Genomic DNA, 18,260 nt, shown 5'->3' with positions numbered 1-18,260 from the left:
TTAGCACGGAGATGAGAAGGAATTTCTTTAGCCAGAGAGTGGTGGATCTATGGAATCCATTGGCACAAGTGGCTGTGGAGGCAGGCCAAGTCTTTACGTATATTTAAGGCAGAGATTGATAGATTCTCGATTGGTCAGTCCATGAAGGGATATGGGGAGAATGTAGCAGATGCGGCTGAGAGGAAAATTGGATCAGCCATGATGAAATGACAGAGCAGAATTGATGGGCCAAAAGGCCTAATTCTGCCCCTATACTTCATGGTCTTACAGTTAGAGTGCCAAATTCTTTTTACTGCAATAGGGGCATCAAAAACAAGAGGGACTAGGAAGGAGTCTTAAAGACTGATTTGAGAGGAAGTGTTTTAATATCAAATGGATTAATATCTGGAATGCTTTGCCAGAGGGGGTGAAATTAGTGACAATTATTACACTATATCCCCTCCTCCCCTCTCATCGGACAGAAGATACAAAATCCTGAAAGCTGGTACTACCAGGCTCAAGGATAGATCCTATCCTCCTGTTGTAAGAATATTGATCATTGCTCTAGTATGGCAAGATGGGCTCCTGACCGCACAATCTACCTTGTTATGGTTGCAAATCAACAAATTTCATGTCATACAAGACAGTGATAGACTTGATTCATACACTCAATGGCCCATTTTATTGGGTACACCTGTAGACGTGCTCATTCATGCAAATATCTAATCAGCCAATTGTGTGGCAACAACTCAATTCCATAAAAGCATGCAGACATGGTCAAGAGGTTCAGCTGTTGTTCAGATCAAACATCAGAATGGGGATAAAATGTGATTCAAGTTACTTGGACCATGGAAAGACTGTTGGTGCCAGACAGGGTGCTTTGAGTATCTCAGAAACTGCTGATCTTCTGGGATTTTCACGCACAACAGTCTCTAGAACTTAGAGAATGGTGCGAAAAACAAAAAAAAACATCCAGTAAGTGGCAGTTCTGTGGGCAAAAATGTCTTGTTACTGGGTGGTCTCTGCAAGCATTATGGAACGTGTAGAACTGCAGCAGTACCAAAAACAAGAGGACACAAGTTTTAATGTGAGAGGAAGAAGGGTTAAAGATAGATTTAGGGAGGAAGCATTCTAAAATAAAACAGGCTGATATCTGGAATGTTTTGCTAAGGGGGGAAAAAATCAGTAAAAATTACTACACTATACCCCTCCTGCCCTCCCATTTGGCAGAAGAAACAAACTCCTGAAAGCTCGTACCACCAGGCACAGGGACAGCTTCTATGCCACTGTTACAAGACTATTGATCATCACTCTGGTATGGCAAGATGGACTCCTGGCCTCACAATCTACAATCTACCTCATTATGGCTGTAAAACAGCATACAAGACGGTGATAAATCTGATTCATACATCTTATTGCCTGCCTGCACATTCCCTGTAACAACTGCCCCAGTGCAAAGGCTTTTTCACTTTAAAAACTCTTACACAGATTTCTTCTGTCATTAGATATAACAGGCAACCAAACATTACCTCAACACACTGTCAATTGGCTTCGATGGCATGCAAATCCAAAATTTTTCCACTGTACCTCAGTGTGACAATAAACTAACAGTTTTAAATTTATATAGGTAAGACATAGAAGGATATGGTCCTAATGCATGCAAATGTGATTAGCATCGACAGACAAAGGAATCAGCACAGATGTGGTGGGCCGAGAGGCCTGCACTGTGCTGAACAACTCTGGCCTGTTACCACTTTCCAAAATATTTTACTGATAAATGTGCTCAGGTTACTGGTCTTTCAGTCTCCATTACCTCCCCCTTTTCCTCAGCATTTGATGTTTTCTGGGGCCGCTGGGACCAGCATTATTATGGCAACCACTTATTTTGAGAGTCTGCAGAAGTGGTCTGGCAAGAATGGAAATGGGGGCAGCAAAATAAAATCACTTCCAAAGCAACAAGTGCTGATCTCAAACACTAAACCTGGACTGGAAATTCACCTGTTGCTATTGGCATGCAGAAGAACAAAAAGTGATTTTATCAAAACACAAGATTCAGGGTCATGACAGGGTGGATGGCACAAGTATGCATCGTGAGCATCAAGAACTAGGAGGAGAGTGTTTCTGAAGGGATCAACTATCTAGGGCCCATTTCCAAGGAGGGATTTTCCGTAGAGGGTTCAGGGAGCTTTACCGGAATGATCCCAGGAAGGAAAGGCTTAACACAAGGAGCATTTAATGTCTCTGGGCCTGTATTTGATGGAGATCAGAAAGATGAACTTACTGAATACTGAAAGGCTTGCATAAAGTGGACATGGAGAGATGTTTCCACTCGTAGAAGAGTGGAGGATCCAAGCACTCCTCATACATTATTCCCGGAAATAGTGAATGACAGACATTTGTTACATAACTGGCAACAATGAATATCAATCAAGTCAGGTTATATAAAAACAACCAAACATTTATTAAACACGGATAAACAATAAAAAAAAACAAACAAAAACCTTAACTGGAAGTTAACCACTATGCAGCCATTCAACAAATCACCACTCGGTACTGGTTCTTAAAGCGTTAAATGCGAAAACAGTTCTTAAAGCGGTAAAGTCAAATACAGTTCTCAAAATGGTAAATTCGAAAGTCCAACAGATATATACATTCAATTGGGAGAGACTTCTCTGGAGAAGGATTTCTTCATAGACGTGACTTTCCTGCTGGTTCTGTCCAAAAGGATTCACGATGAAGGAAATAAACAGCTTAAGACAACTGATCTTTCCTCTGGCGAGCAAATCCTGCATGAACTACCTTCCCCTTTTGGCAGGAGTTATCTTCAATACAGGTCAGTACTTCTTCAACGAAGACTCAATAAGGTCAATCCTTTGTTAAACTGCCGAACAATACCAACTTCTCTTAATCCTTCAGGTCCTGTACTTCGATAAAGTCTTCACTCTCCAATACTACTGAAAAGGTATTAACAAATCTGGCAGAAATGGGTAAACTGCCAATCCAGCACTATTGTACCTTACAATAGAACGTAACACTGTTTTAAAAATGAAACTGCGTCATAAAACAAATACGTAACGGAACGGAGACACTGACTAATGTTCTAGCTGGAAAACTAACTGCGTCACCAGGGGTCTCCCCTTTTATACCCATGGTGAACATGTCATCACGTGACCTCACATCGGCAGGAAAGTTACATCAGGTGACCTCCAAAAGGCCATTACATCATTCTCACAAGAAAGTCACAAGATCTCCTTGAGGTATGTAACACATTGAAATTACAAGGGAGTCTTGGAGAATGTGCATAGAGTGGGGAAGCGGCAAAGGTCAAGACAGGACCATCCAGATCTTACTGAATGGCAGAAGGTTTAAGGGGCCGGTTGCCCTTTTCCTGATGTTCATTGCCCAGACTGTCGTTCTACACTGTGGTCTGTTTCTGGAACTTCTCCTCTACATTCCTCCATCTTCACCATATCTCTTCCCAGAATGAGACTTCCCATTCCAGAACATCTCACCTGTCCTCTTTGTTCCTGAATAATGGGAGCTTCCTTCCACCACTATTTGAACTGCCCTCATCCATATGCCCTCCATTTCCCACATCTACCTTCTCAACCTCATCACAAGAGCAAAAAGGATTCCTCAGTTCTGCATCAAACACATCATTTTCTGCTACATCTACCATCTTCAGTGGGATCCTAGCACCAGGCACATCTTTCCCTCCCCCACAAGCCCCAACTTTCTGCAGCGATCACTCTCTCCACAGCTCCCTTGCCTACTCATCTCTCCCCACTGATCACTTCCTGACACTTCTGCAACCATACTAAGTGTTACACCTGCCTCTACACCTCCTCCTCCACTGTTCAGGGCACTTCACCTGAGAATCTATCAGTATCATCTATTGCATCTGGTGCCTTCTTCTTTGCATCAGTGAGACACGATGTAGATCGGATAGCTTTGTTGAGTTTCATCACACCATCTGCCACAATGGGAAATTCCATTTCCCATTCTCACACAGACATGTCAGGGCACAACCCCCTTTACGGCCAGTAGGAGACCAAATACAAATTGGAGGAGCAACACCTTATATGGTAGTGTAGTGGTTAGCACACCACTTTACAGTACAGGTGATCTGGGTTCAATACCCGCAGCTGCCTATAAGGAGTTTGTACGTTCTCCCCGTGACCTCGTGGGTTTCCTCCGGGTGCTCCAGTTTCCTCCCACAGTCCAAAGGCTAGAAGGTTAATTGGTTATTGTAAATTGTCCTCACGATCAGGCCAGTGTTAAATTGTGGGGCTGCTGGGAGGTGTGACTCGAAAAGCTGGAGGGGCCTATTCCATGCTGTATCTCAATAATAGCCTCTAACCCGGTGGCATGAATATTGATTTCTCCCCAACCACTTCCCCTTGTTTTCCCAAAACCCAGACCTCCACCTTTTTGTTTCTCCCCCATTCTGGACTTTCACCCTCTGCTTTGCCTTTCCACCCCATTGACCTGCCCCTCACTTCTCTCTGGTTCCCTAACTCCTCCTCTTTAATCCCTTATCATTTTCCTATTTCTTTAGCCTTTTACCTCTTCCGCTTACCACCTCCCAGCATCTCACACCACCTTCCCCCCCGCCCCCCCCAATTTGGTCTCACCAGCTAGCTTGCATTCCTTTCCCCTCCTCCACTTTTTATTCTGGCTTCTGCCTCCTTCCTCTCCAGTCCTGAGGAAGGGTCTCTCAGCCAAAATGTTGACTGTTCATTCTCCTCCATAAATGCTGCCCAATTTGCTCAGTTCCTCCAGCAATTTTTGTGGGTTGCTCAAAGTATCCAGCCTCTGCAGAATCTTGTGTCAAAAACACTCCTTCATTGCGTCATCTGAAAACATTCAAGTTCCTCTGTAGGGATTGGTTTCTGCCCAGTCACTCTGCTTTCTCAATAGTTATTGCAAAATTCACCACTCAGTAAGTGCAACACTCAACAACTTACCATAATATTCATACAAGAGGTGTCAAAGCAGCACATCTGAACAAAATTACAATCCAGAACTTTCAGAAAATGGCATAAAATATTGGTTAAATTTTCCTCTGGCTCTACCCCACCTAAGAAAAGCAAGATACCAGCAATGGTAAACTCGAGATTCTTTCAAGTGTAGTCCACTGATAATGGGCTTGTTTTGGGTGTTCTCTCCATAATTTTGCATACAATTATAAACTATACCCAATTTCCCACAGCTAATGTACAATCCTCTAACTGTGGCACGGTAGTGCAATGGTTAGTGTGATGTTTTACAGCACCCGCGATCAGGGTTCGATTCCCACCACCGTCTGGAAGGAGTTTGTGTGTTCTCCCTGTGACCCTATCGGTTTCCTCTGGGTGCTCTGGTTTCCTTCCACGTTCCAAAGATGTGCAGGTTAGGGTTAGTAAGTTGAGGGCATGCAATGTTGGTGCCGGAAGCATGGCGACATTTGCAAGCTGCCATCACAGAATCCTTGGACTGTGTTGGTGATGACGCAAATGACAAATGTCACAATGTGTTTTGATGTATGTGTGACATGCGAAACTAATCTTTAATCTCCCTTCATTATCAATGGCATCAGTTCACCACATTTTCCAGCTCTACAAGTTTTACATCTCTTCCTACACTAAACATTCTAGAAGAAAACAACCCAATTTGAACCAACTTCTCCTAGTGCTCATCCTACCAGACCATGGACTTCACTCCTTCACCTTTGCCATTCTAGTCCACAGTGGGAGACAGTAAAATGGAGATACCATAGACTACAGACACTGGAATCTGGAGCAACATGCAATCTGCTGGCAATCCAGCAGACATGTTGCTGGGACAGCAGCATACTCCTGGTGGTGTCTTTGAAGCTGCAAACTTCACCTTCCAAAGACACTTTGGCATTGGGCAGCATGGTGGCATTGTGGTTAATACTTTATAGTGCCAGTGGTCAGAAATCAGGATTGAATTCCCACTGCCGTCTGTAAGGAGTTTGGACGTTCTCCCCATTATCAACATAACATCATCATCACCATTATGTGCTGTGTCATATGACTTAGGCAATCATGGCCTTTCCATGATTTTTCTACAGAAGTAGTTTGCCATTGCCTTCTTCTGGGCAACATCTTTACAAGATGGGTGACCACCCCACCATTATCAATACTCTTCAGAGATCATCTGCTTGGTGTCAGTGGTCACATAAAAAGGACTTATGATATGCACCACATGCTCCCATTGTTTCACGTGACCCTGATCGGGGGGCTAAGCAGGTGCCACACCTTGCCCAAGGGTGACCTGCAGGCTAGCGGAGGGAAGGAGCACCTTACACTTCTTTTGGCAGAGATGCATCTCCATCCTACCACCAATATCATGATAATGGGGATACGTATATTTAAAGCAGAAGTTCTTGATTAGTAAGGGCATCAAAGGTTATGGGGAGAAGGCAGGAGAATGAAGTTGAGAAGGAAAATAAATCAGCCATGATCTAATGATGGAGACTCGATGAGCCAAATGACCTAATTCTGCTCTCATTTCTTATGGTCTCCTCTGGGATCTCCAGTTTCCTACCACATTATAAAAGCATCGGAGTTAGGTTTAGAAGTTGTGGGCATGTTATGTTGGTGCCAGAAGCATGGTGGCACTTGTAGAATGTCTCCAGCACATCCTCAGACTGTGTTGGTTGTTGACAGAAATAACATTTCATTATTGTAATGCCCAGGCTAAGATTTTTACTGCTATGCTACGAGGTATTTTTATTTTAGCAGTTTTCTGTAAATGTAGTGTGTCCTGTTAGTAAGACAGTGTTTTGGCTTCAGCTAAAGATAAAGGAGCCCAAGTTGGACAACATGGAATGTTGTTTCAGCCAATCGGGGTTGTCTTGATACATGTTGAAACTTTCTGCCCAGTGGAATGCGATGGAAGATTTGGGAGAGCTGGGCAGGATCAGATTTCTGAAGGGCAGTAGTCTGGTTTGGGGCCTTTTGGTAGGGGCTGCAGAGCGAAGCACAAGGGAAGATGCTTGCAGAATGTCGCTTGAAGGAGAGACCTTGTTGTAAGAAGTGCTTTTTGCAGACGAATGGTTCCAAAGAGGAAGTGCCAATACTCTTGAGTTAGCCAATTCATTTGAGATGGTCTTTGTGGAAAGTTCAAACTGTGGCTGGTGTTTTTCAAGCAGAATGTGGGTTCAATGCACGAGTAAAGCAATACACCCAACTAATCCAGAAATGAGCTCCAACGTTTATGTGCACACTTGTACTGGTTTAACTGCAATAGACTCTTCTTTTTCTTTTTTTTTGATAACTGTTTGTCTAAAGTATTGATAAGTATATTTCCTTTGTAATTTTGTGCTGGTGTACAATCTGTTATTTTTCTGGTGAACAGAAACACTGCATGGGGCAGTATTTACACAGCATTCACTATGTTTGAACCCAAATCATACTGACCCTAGATGTGTGTTGCTTATGGAAGGTTGCCTTCTCATCGCTGAGTCGTGAGGCTGTGAGCAGAGTTAGCTAACAAACCAAGTTTGTAAACAAGCCCAGTGAGAGGGTTGCACCATGTTTTGTACATGCAAGAAATAAAGCTAATCATTAATCTCATTAAATTCAGTTTTCCTTTCAATGGTTTTCCCCCGAACAGAAAATCCTACAAAATGTAATGGGTACAGCACAGTCCATCACAGGTAAAGCCCTCCTCACCACTGAGCTCATTTACATGAAACACTGTCTCAGGAATATAGCATCCATCATCAAAGACCCCAACCACTCAGGTCAAGCTCTCTTCTCCCTGCTGTCATTGGGGAGGAGGTACAGGAGCCTCAGGACTCACACCACCAGGTTCAGGAACAGTTATTAACCATCAGCCTCTTGAACCAAATAGGATAACTTCACTTGTCCCATCATTGAAAATGTTCCCACAACCAATGGACTCACTTTCCAATGACTCTTCATCTCATATTCTTGATATTTATTGCTCATTTATTACCATTACTTTTTGTATTTGCACACTTTGTTGCCTTTGGCACAGTGGTTTAACACCCAAGTTGGTGTGATCTTTCATAGATTCTGTATTGTTATTATTCTATAGATTTAGAGTAGTGGTCACTAACCTTTTTAGGCCCAAGATCCCCTACTTCAGCCTTAATGAAAAGCAAGATCGACCTACTAAATCGATTAGAGAAAAAACAGCTCAGATTGTACTTCCAACTTGAGGCCTTTTATTTGGGCTAATTGTATTTGAATTACATAAAATGCTTTTGTCAAACTTTCAAATTAATTCAACCAAGAAAACACTAACTAGCATACCAAACAGGCCACAGCTGTCTTTCTTTAAGAATATTACAATATACCTTTTCTAGTAACTTCTACTTTGAAAAAGGACCACTCAACAACTTCATGTCCAAAGGAATAACTTTATCTGGGACAGCAAAACCAATGTGGCAGAGGGGCTTAAACACACATGTGCAGAAAAGACCAGAAGTAAAACCCCACAACCCCAGAAACAACCTCTGTTTACAAACAGTTTTCCGTAGCGGGAGTATTGCTATATTACCATTATCCTAATTGGTATTAACTTATCTTTATAATGCTCACATTACAACACTTCTCCCCCTTTAAATTCCAACATTACCCAAATGTAAAAGAACTGGGAAACAAAAAACAGTGGTGTCATTAGCTTGCATACCCCTGAAACTTATACTAGTGTCTTAGTAACAGTTTACCAATACAAAACACCTGAAAAACGTGGCAGATTCAACATTCAGTCTAACAAAGGAAACTGTCCATTCGAATATTCAGTCCGTCAGGAGGTTTGTGAGGGTGCTGTGCTGCAATGGTTTGTTGACTTGCTGCCTGAGATAAAGAAACGAGGAGCACGAGGAACTGTCAGGTGATGCGTAGCTACTGGATTTAGAGTTTCTGACAGATCTAGCAGCTAAATTAAATGCACTTAACAGCGAGCTCATGGGAAAAGACCGACACCTGCCCCACATGCTAAACGCAGTAAATGTGTTTAAGGCCAAGCTCGGTGTTTGGATTTCAAATTTAAAGAACAGGAGGCTGACACACTTTCCCCAACTTGGAGAAACTGTTATAGGCCATCAAGGAAAAAAAATGCTTTTTGCCCTGAGCAGTACTGTGCTTACCTAGACAAACTGGCAATAGAGTTCGATCGGTGTTTTGGGGAGTTAAACGTCATGAAAGATATTGCTGCAGTTATTTCAAACTCATTTCTGCCAATCGATATAGAACAGATAGCAGCCAAATTCCAGCAAGTATTTGGTGTGCCAAGTGATACTGAAATGGAAATAATTGATTTGCCAAATGACATCGAGCTTAAAGCAAGATCAAGGGACGGTGACTTCTGGGGGCTTGTCAGCAGGGAGAAGTTTCCTCATCTCACCACATGTGCACTAAAAGTCAGTGCCTACTTCGGGTCAATTTATCTGTGTGAAATTGCATTTTCACACATGAAAATTATTAAATCTAAGTACAGGAGCTGTCTTACTGACAGACACCTCACAGACTGTCTCAGACTAGCTGTCTGTAGTTATGAGCCAAATTTCAGGGAATTAGCAGAAAGTATTCAGCCCGAGCCATCATACTGAGTGCAACAATCAATTTTTATCCATTTATTTTTCATGTTGAAATAAAATTAAATAATGAAACTTAGATTAAAGGTGTTGTAATGTGAGCATTATAAAGATAAGTTAATACCAATTAGGATGATGGTAATATAGCAATATTCCTGCTATGGAAAGCTGTTTGTAAACAGAGGTTGTTCCCGGGGTTGTGGGGTTTTACTTCCGGTCTTTTCTGCACATGTGTGAACAAGCCCCTCCACCGCATTGGTTTTGCCTTCCCAGAAAAAGTTGTTCCTTTGGATATGAAGTTGTCGAGTGGTCCTTTTTCAAAGTATAAGTTACTACATATGACTCACTTAAGCGCTCTAGGGGTAAAATTTGTTTTAGCATCAAAAGGTTTATCAGGCATAATGCATTTGTGTATTATTTTCTTTTTCAGGATCTACTGGGAAAGTCTCAAAGATCGACTGGTTGGCGACCAATAATTTAGAGTATCCCACAAGAAAATGAATCTCAGGGTTGTATATAGTGACATACGTATCTTGATAAATTTTTGAACTCAAGCAACTGCTCAAAAAGATACATTAAAAAATTAGCTTTGTCACATGTATTTTAAAACATCGTGAAATACATTGTTTTGCATCAACGACCAATAGTCTGAGGATGTGCTGAGGGCAGCCCAGAAACATTGCCATGCCTCTGGCGCCAACATAGCATGCCCACAACTTACTAACCTTAATCCATACATCTTTGGGATGTGGGAATAAACCAGAGCATTCGGAGAAATATCACACAGTCATGAGGAAAACGTACAAACTCCTTACAGACAGCAGCAGGAATTGAACCCTGATCTTCTGTTTGATCGCTGTTGCAATGCGTCACACTAACTGCTACACTACTGTGCCAGGGTACTACTAACAAGTCTCCTGGTCTTTCTACAGAAGACCAAAAGAGCAGGTAGCAAGGAGAAAAAACTATTGAAAAACTTTGCATACACTGAAATGTTCAAGTTTAAATTCGTTGTCATCTGACTGTACATGTACAACCAAATGAAACAATATTCCTCTGGACCATGGTGCACCCACAATACATACAATTACACATGGCACACAAGACAAAATATAACTGCAAATATAATTCTATCTATGTTTGCATCACAAAGGTAGTTTGATCTATAGGCGATTTGGTGGCAAACGAGCACTGATACATCTGCTGCACATTGTAAACACAACTCAATATTCCACGGACTCAAGTAGGAATAAATGTTCAAGTCTTCAGTTGTGACTACAAAAGACAATTCATTCACTTCCATCATGGGACATACAGGCCAGGCAAGACCATTCAGCCCAACTAGTCCATTCTGATTGGATAGGAGGTATAGAATCATTGGATCCCCCAGCATCAGGTTTAGGGATAGTTATTACCCTACAGCCATCAGGCTCCTGAACCAACATGGATTACTTCATTCACCACAACTCTGAACTGATTCTACAAACTCATGTTTAAGGAATCTTTACAATTCAAGTTCTCAGTATTTTTTTTATTTGCCCAATTTGTCTTCTTTTGCACATTTGTTGGGTATCTTTATGTATAATTTTTCATAAATTCCAATATACTTCCTTTATTTTTCTGTAAATGCCTACAAGAAAATGGGTTAAGTGGTAACGTATACATAATAAATTTTACTTTGCCATTTATGCTCCACTCATCTTCTAACCCCACCAGTTTTTCCCTCACCTTCATTTGCTTGTCAAACATCCTCAAGTGCTCTCCTGACCACAACTGCTCCCCATGAGAATAACTTCCACATTCTCAGCACTCTTTGGTTAACTAGCCCTTCAAACTGCTGATCAGATTTCTTGGTGACTATTTTAATGTCAGCATCCTTTACATGGGCTTAACCCTACAATTAGAAACACTACCCCGTCCGCATCATCAAACCGAACATTGTTAAATCTCTCTTCAATCTCCTGTTGAGAAAAATTACCTTCATTTTAGAGCTGCATTTTATATCAGTAGAATCAGTGTTATACAGCAGAGAAAAAGGCCCTTCAGCCAATAAGGCATAGGAGCAGAATTAGGCCATTCGGCCCATTGAGTCTGCTCCACCATTCCATCATGGCTGATTTATTATCCCTCTCAAGACCATTCTCCTGTCTTCTCCCCATAACCTTTGACTAATCAAGAACCTATCAACCTCCGCTTTACATATACCCCATAACTAGGCCTGAAGAGTACAGCACACAGCAGCAGGCCATTCAGCCCACAATGTTGTGCTGAACCAGCTAAAAAGCAATTCAAAAAACACCCAAACACTAATCCCTCCTCCCTACACCCTGTCTATATCCCTCCATCCTGTCTATATCCCTCCATCTTCCTGTGACTTATCTCTTAAAAGCCTCTACCACCAGACCAGCCAGTGCATTTCCGGCATCCACCACTCTGAGTAAAATAACTTATCCCTCACACTTCCCTTGAACCTACCCCCTCCCACCCTTCAATGCATGTTCTTTGGTATTAGACATTTCAACCTTGGGAAACAGATATCTGTGGCAATGAATTCCACAAATGGCCCTTGCTGACCTAGCTGTCTATCTGTTCTTGTCCCATGTTGCCTGAAACATTTCCTATTTACGTACCTGACCAAATATTTTTTAAAAGATTATAACTGTACCCAGCTCCACCACTCTAACAACTGGTTCCATATACTTACTATCCACTGTGAAGAAAAAGCTTGCCTCCAGATTCCTGTTTAACTTTTTCTCTTCTCTTTAAATTTGTACCCTCAAATTTTGGACTCTTGCCCAGGGGAAAGGCCTATTCATCTTTTCTATGCTCATCAATATTTAAAAGTCTGAAGCCATCTCCCAGCATCCTATAATCTGGGAAGGAAACAGAAAGTCCTATCTATTCTGCTTTCTTTACAATCCAAGCCCTCCGGTCCCGGTAACATCGTCAGATCCTCTTTTATTTTGCACCTTCTCCAGTTCAATGAACACACAAAATGCTGGCGGAACTCAGCAGGAAGGGTTGTTGCTTAGATTTCCAGCATCTGCAGAATTTTCCGTGTTCAGTTCCCTCTCCAGTTCAATGTCGTCTTTCCAGAGGAAAAAAGTGGGTGGAGAGAAAATTAAATTCGAAAAAAAATCATGCAGTTTATCTTTCAGAGTTTTTTTTTTGCAAATTAAAATGCAAAATATGTAAATTTAAATCATTCCCACGACGCCAGTGCAACGTACCGCACATTCGATGGCTCATAGGGGGAAAATATCGTTCTACTCATTAGAGTAAAGAATGCTTTGAATGATTTAACAAAAAATAGAGTTGGCCTTAAGGCAGATGCTATCAAGGCTCATAGTGGATCATGTTACACAGGTAGAAGCCACGCTTAAGAGAGAACAATGACCAGGTTTCCCATTTCACAGAGAGAATACTGTGAAAGTCCTCGTTTTTCCCTCAATAGCCCTCTCTGGAGTACACACCGACCGAGATATTTAACATTACCGCCCTGCACCAGTGAACCCGAGCCTATTAACCTTGCTTGGCACGCCACTTAGCCGGAGCCCAAAATTGCTAGATATGCCACTTAACCAGTCTTTCTCTCTCCTAAATTCCACACTGAAAATAGTTTCTTGGGGTGGGGGGGGGGGGAACCGATCGATTCAGTTAGGATTTTGCTGCAGCGAACCATAAACATAACTATACTAACTTGCACCCGCGTTAACTCGGTCCCACAGACCCCAAGTTGCCCTTAAAAGGCTACCTGTAGATTTCCGTGCCAGCCTCCAGAACCACGTACCGGCGATGTACCCTATGCCTCGCAGAGCTTTCTCACAACCCGCTACAAGGTTACGGGCAGAATAATGGCAAGTGAGGCGGACGCAACGTCTTACATCAGGATATAGAAAAATCCGTCAAAGGAGGAGCTTCTAACCTTACGTCATTCCGTTCAACTTTTCACCGCCCTGTGTAAGTTTAGCACTGACAAGTAACGTCGTTATGGCCAGGATCACGTTGGGTTCAATTATAGGGATGTGATGGAGCTGAAATTTCTGCAGAATCATTCAGAGTCCAAGTCCAATGAATAATATGTTTCCTGGAGTAGGGAAATCTAGGACCAGAGGGCACAGTCTCAGACTACAAGACTGCATTTAGAGCAGTCATAAGGAGGAAATTCTTAAGTCAGAGTAATTCATTGCCATGGGCAGCTGTGGAGGCCAAGTCATTGTGTATATTTAAAGTGAAGGTTGATTGGTTCTTGATTAGTCAGGGTGATAAGAGTTACCAGAGGAAGGCAGAAAGATTGGGGTTGAGAGGAATAATAAGTCAGCCATGGTGAAATGACAGAGTAGACTCAACAGCCCAAATAGCCTAATTCTGTTCCTATGTCTTATGGTCTTCATAGTAATTGAAAATAGCCATGAAATCCTTTCCTTAAAAATAATGTTTAGCTCTTCATCTCAATTTCAACTCTTTGAACTATTGATCTACCAATGAGATTTAAACCTCCTATACCAAAGAGATGGCCGTCTGCTGCCATAGTAAGGTTCGACATGTTGTGCATTCAGAGATGCACACCACTGTTGTAACACATGGTTATTTGAGTTACTATCACCTATCAGCTCAAACCAGTCTGGCTCACAGAACTGCCATTCACTGGATGTTTTGGCTTCCCACACCATTCTCTGAAAACTCTAGAGACTGCTGTGCGTGAACATCCCATGAGACCAGGTGTTTCCGAGATACTCAAACCACCCTGTCTGGCACCAACAATCATTCCAAGGTCCAAGTCACTTAGATCACATTTCTTCCCCATCCAGATGTTTGTTCTGAACAACAAATGAACCTCTTGACCATGTCTGTATGCTTTCATGCATTAAGTTGCAGCCACATGATTGCCTGATTAGATATTTGCATTAATGAGCAGAGTATAGGTTTAGTTAACACAGTTGCCAATGAGTGTATCTTGAGATCATGTATAGTAGCATAGCTTCTGGCATTTCTCTATCTGAAGTGTGGCAGGGGTACAGACAAACAGACAAAGTCCAGTGGGAGTGATGGGATGGCACTGCCAGGTGTTAGCATAGACTTGATTAGCCAAATGGCCCCCTTCTGTGTCATAATGATGCAAGGTTTTAAGCCAAAGTATCAACAATTCCTGCACTCCAAAAGATGTTTTTCTACTTCCAACAGGTTATTTGTTGTTTCCTCTGGGAGTCATTGGGCAGGGAAGATCATGTCCATACTGTATTACATTATGAGTTGCTCACAGAATCTACACTGTAATCAGGAAGATCTCCTCGATCATTGCGAGGTGGCTGAGGAGGATGCCAACGATGACTTTTCTCTGTTGTGGTCAGCAGGAAGACCCCTCTGTTGGCAGAAGATCCCTCTGCCTCTCATTATCTTATATTGAAGATGACCACATTGACGGTGCATCCATCCTTGTGGCATACCACCTGTTCCAGATGCATGAAGGGAAGATTGTGCATTTATTACTGAAGGACTGACGTTCTCGCCCTCCTAGTTTTCAATCTACAGTAGAGATGCTGCTCCTAAGTCCTGGCTGTTCATTCATAATGTAATATAATGCAAAATGAGACCCTAGTTTCTGAAATTCGATCCTTAAGACTTCTCTGTCTCTCACCAGGTACCATCCAATAAAAAACTTAGCTCCTTTACCAGGCAACTTCATCAGGGTGCTTTACCTTGAACTTGGGGGCTTGGACTCTGGATGAGAGGCTGGCCACTTAAGGGTCTTGGAGCGTTGTGAAACCTTATGATTCTCCCACCCACAGACCACTGCTGAGCCTCAGTGCTGAATGTATTCAGGGGTGAGATAGATCGATGGTAAGACTGCAGGGGAAACCAAAGAATATGGGGACCAGACAGTGAAGTTCAAGATCAGGCATGATCTTGTTGAATGGTGAAGTTAGCTCCAGGGACAGAATGGCTTATTTCTGCTCCTATTTTCTGTGTTCTATCCTACTGTGAATTGGCATAATTTTTTTTCTCCACAAGAATTAGTGTAGGTGGGGGTATGGAGGGGATTGCTTAAATAAGAACCTCCCCCAATAATCTTGAGACACTAAGGGTGGTGGGCACAGCCCAGTCCATCCCAAACAAAGCGGTCATCACCATTGAACAAATCTATAGGGAGCACTGCTACAAGAAAGCAGCATCCATCATCAAGGACCCCCACTACCCAGGCCATGCTCTCTTATCGCTGCTGCCATCAGGAAGGAAGTACAGGAGCCTTAGGTCCCTTGCCACCAAGTTCAGGAAGTTATTACCCTTCAACCATCAGGCTCCTGAACCATTGTGGATAACTTCACTCATCTCAACTCTAAGCTGATTCCACAGGCTATGGACTCATTTTCAAGGACTCTACAATATGTTCTCAGTATTATTTACTTATCACACAATTTATCTTCTTTTGCACTTTGACTGTTTGCCAGTAATTGTTTATAGATAATTTTTTTATAAATCTTATTGTATTTTTTAAATTTTACTATAAATGCCCACAAGAAAATTAATCTCAAGGTAGTATATGGTGACTTTGATAATAAATTTACTTTGACTTTGACTAAAATGGTGCATACATGAGATTTACATGCTACATGAACATGACATTGTTGTAACATCTTTGCCAACTCCTCCAGCCCTAAGTTGCTGGCTGCAACCTCTCTCTCCAAATTCTGTAGATGCTGATTTTGCAGATGCTGGAAATCCAAAGTAACACATACAAAATGATGGAGGAACTCAGCAGGTCAGGCTACATCTCTGGAGAGGAATAAACAGTCAACGTTATTCATGATAAAATTTATATGCAAAAGCAATAATGCAAAACATTTACATTCATAGTCATTATTTTCATTGTGTTAACTTACTTTTTAAAAAATGCACTATTGCCACCTTTGTGGTCCCCTGGATCGATGCACCTTTTCATTTTCGCCCCACCAGACTCAGCACCTCCACGTGCGTTAGTGGAAGGAACTCAGACTACAGTCCTTCTCCACAGAGACCTGTTAGCTGTACCAAGCTTCAGTGTGTCCTTTGGCAAGTAGTCCTGCAGCCTGGAATGAGCCAGTCGGCAGCAGTCCCTTATGGTCATCTTGCTGGGCTGGAAGAACAACAAGTTTTGGGCAAATGCAAGAGACTCTGCAGATGCTGAAAATCTTGAAAAACATTCACAAAATGCTGGAGGAACACAGCAGGTCAGACAGCATGTATGAAGAGGAATAAACAGTTGGCATTTTTGGGCTGGGACTCTTTATCAGGACTGGAAAGGAAGCAGGCACAGGGCTCATTTGAATGAAGTGAGAATCCTTTGGCAGATGGACAGGTCAACCATGATATTAACTCAGTTGCAGAAGTTCTGAAGCTCTATTTCAGAGGACTAGAAAAACCATTACTTCCTAAGGAAAGATTTGATTAACGTATTCCTTGTGTCCGTAAGTATCTGTTTATCAGTACTATTCCTTCTCACCTTCAAAAGATAACAAAAGCTGCCTCAGATTTTTTTCCTATTTTATTCGCAATTGTTGCTTAGTTATTCTGTTTTCCAAAGGAAAGGAGAAGTTGGTGTGCTGCTTGTTTAATGCAGATGGCTGTGGAGGCTTGGTCATTGGGTATACTTATGCAGAGGCTGATAGGTTCTTGATTAGTAAGAGTGGCAAAGATTACAGGGAGAAGGCAGGAGAATGGGGCCGAGATGGATAATAAATCGGCCACAATTGAATGGTAGAGCAGACTTGTTGGGCTGAATGGCATATTTCTGCCCGTATACCTTATGGTCTTAAGCCAGAATAAGAAGGTGGGAGAAGGGGGTGGCAGATGATAGGTGAGGTGGAAGATAGGCGGGTGCAAGGAGATTTTACCTATCATCTCCCCTTCTTCCTTCCTTCCCCCACCTTCTTATTCTGGCTTCTGTCCCTGTCCTTACCAGTCCTGATGAAGTATCTCAGCCTGAAATGTTTACTGCTTATTCCCTTCCATAGGTGCTGCTCTGTAAATAAGTTCCTCCAGCATTTTGTGTGTGTTACTCAAGTTTTGGGCAGACTTTCACCAAGTCGATGACCTTGGACAATGGATGCCTTGGGATGTACCCCTGAGAACAGCCCATAATTCAGAGAATCCTTTAGAAAATTGTGAAGTTTTAAAGGTTTGTGAAGATTTGGCATGTCATCTAAAACTTTAACAAACTTCTATATACATGCGGCAGGGAGCATCCTGACTGGTTGTATAGGGCCTGGTATGGAAACACCAATCCCCAAGAATGGAACCTCCTACAAAAAGTAGTGAATATGGCCCAGCCCATTATGGGTAAAGCCCTCCCCACCAATGAGTACATCTACATGAAAGACTTTCGCAGGAAAGCAGCTTCCATCAAGGATCCCCACCATCCAGATCATGCTCTCTTCTTGCTGTTGCCAACAGGAAGAAGGAACAGGTGCCTCAGGATCCACACAACCAGGTTAGCCAGGCTCAGGAACAGTTATTACCCCGCAAGCATCAGGCTCTTGAGACAGAAGGGATAACTTCACTCATCCCAACAATGAACTGTTCCCACAACCTATAGACTCACTTTCAAGGACTCTACAACTCATTTTCTCTATATTTATTGTTTATTTTATTATTATTATTTTGTTTTTTCTCTCATTTTGTATTTGCAGATTGTTGTCTTTTGCACATTGGTTGTTGTCCATCCTATTGT

The 18,260-nt window shown here is 42.2% G+C and overlaps 1 protein-coding gene across 1 annotated transcript in view; it reads right to left on the bottom strand.

Annotated features, from left to right (window-relative positions):
* LOC134351768 (thioredoxin reductase 1, cytoplasmic-like) overlaps positions 1-13,448 on the bottom strand; it is a 58,040-nt gene extending 44,592 nt beyond the window's left edge. The window contains exon 1 of the mRNA XM_063058406.1: positions 13,308-13,448. The gene's annotated coding sequence lies outside the window, so the exon portion shown is untranslated. The remainder of the gene's footprint in view (positions 1-13,307) is intronic.
* Positions 13,449-18,260: the final 4,812 nt, after the last annotated feature.

The sequence above is a fragment of the Mobula hypostoma genome, chromosome 9, assembly GCF_963921235.1.
Source record: "Mobula hypostoma chromosome 9, sMobHyp1.1, whole genome shotgun sequence".
NCBI lineage: Eukaryota > Metazoa > Chordata > Chondrichthyes > Myliobatiformes > Myliobatidae > Mobula > Mobula hypostoma.
The sequence above is the reverse complement of the archived record's forward strand: the minus strand, read 5'-3'. Positions and strand labels throughout refer to the sequence as shown.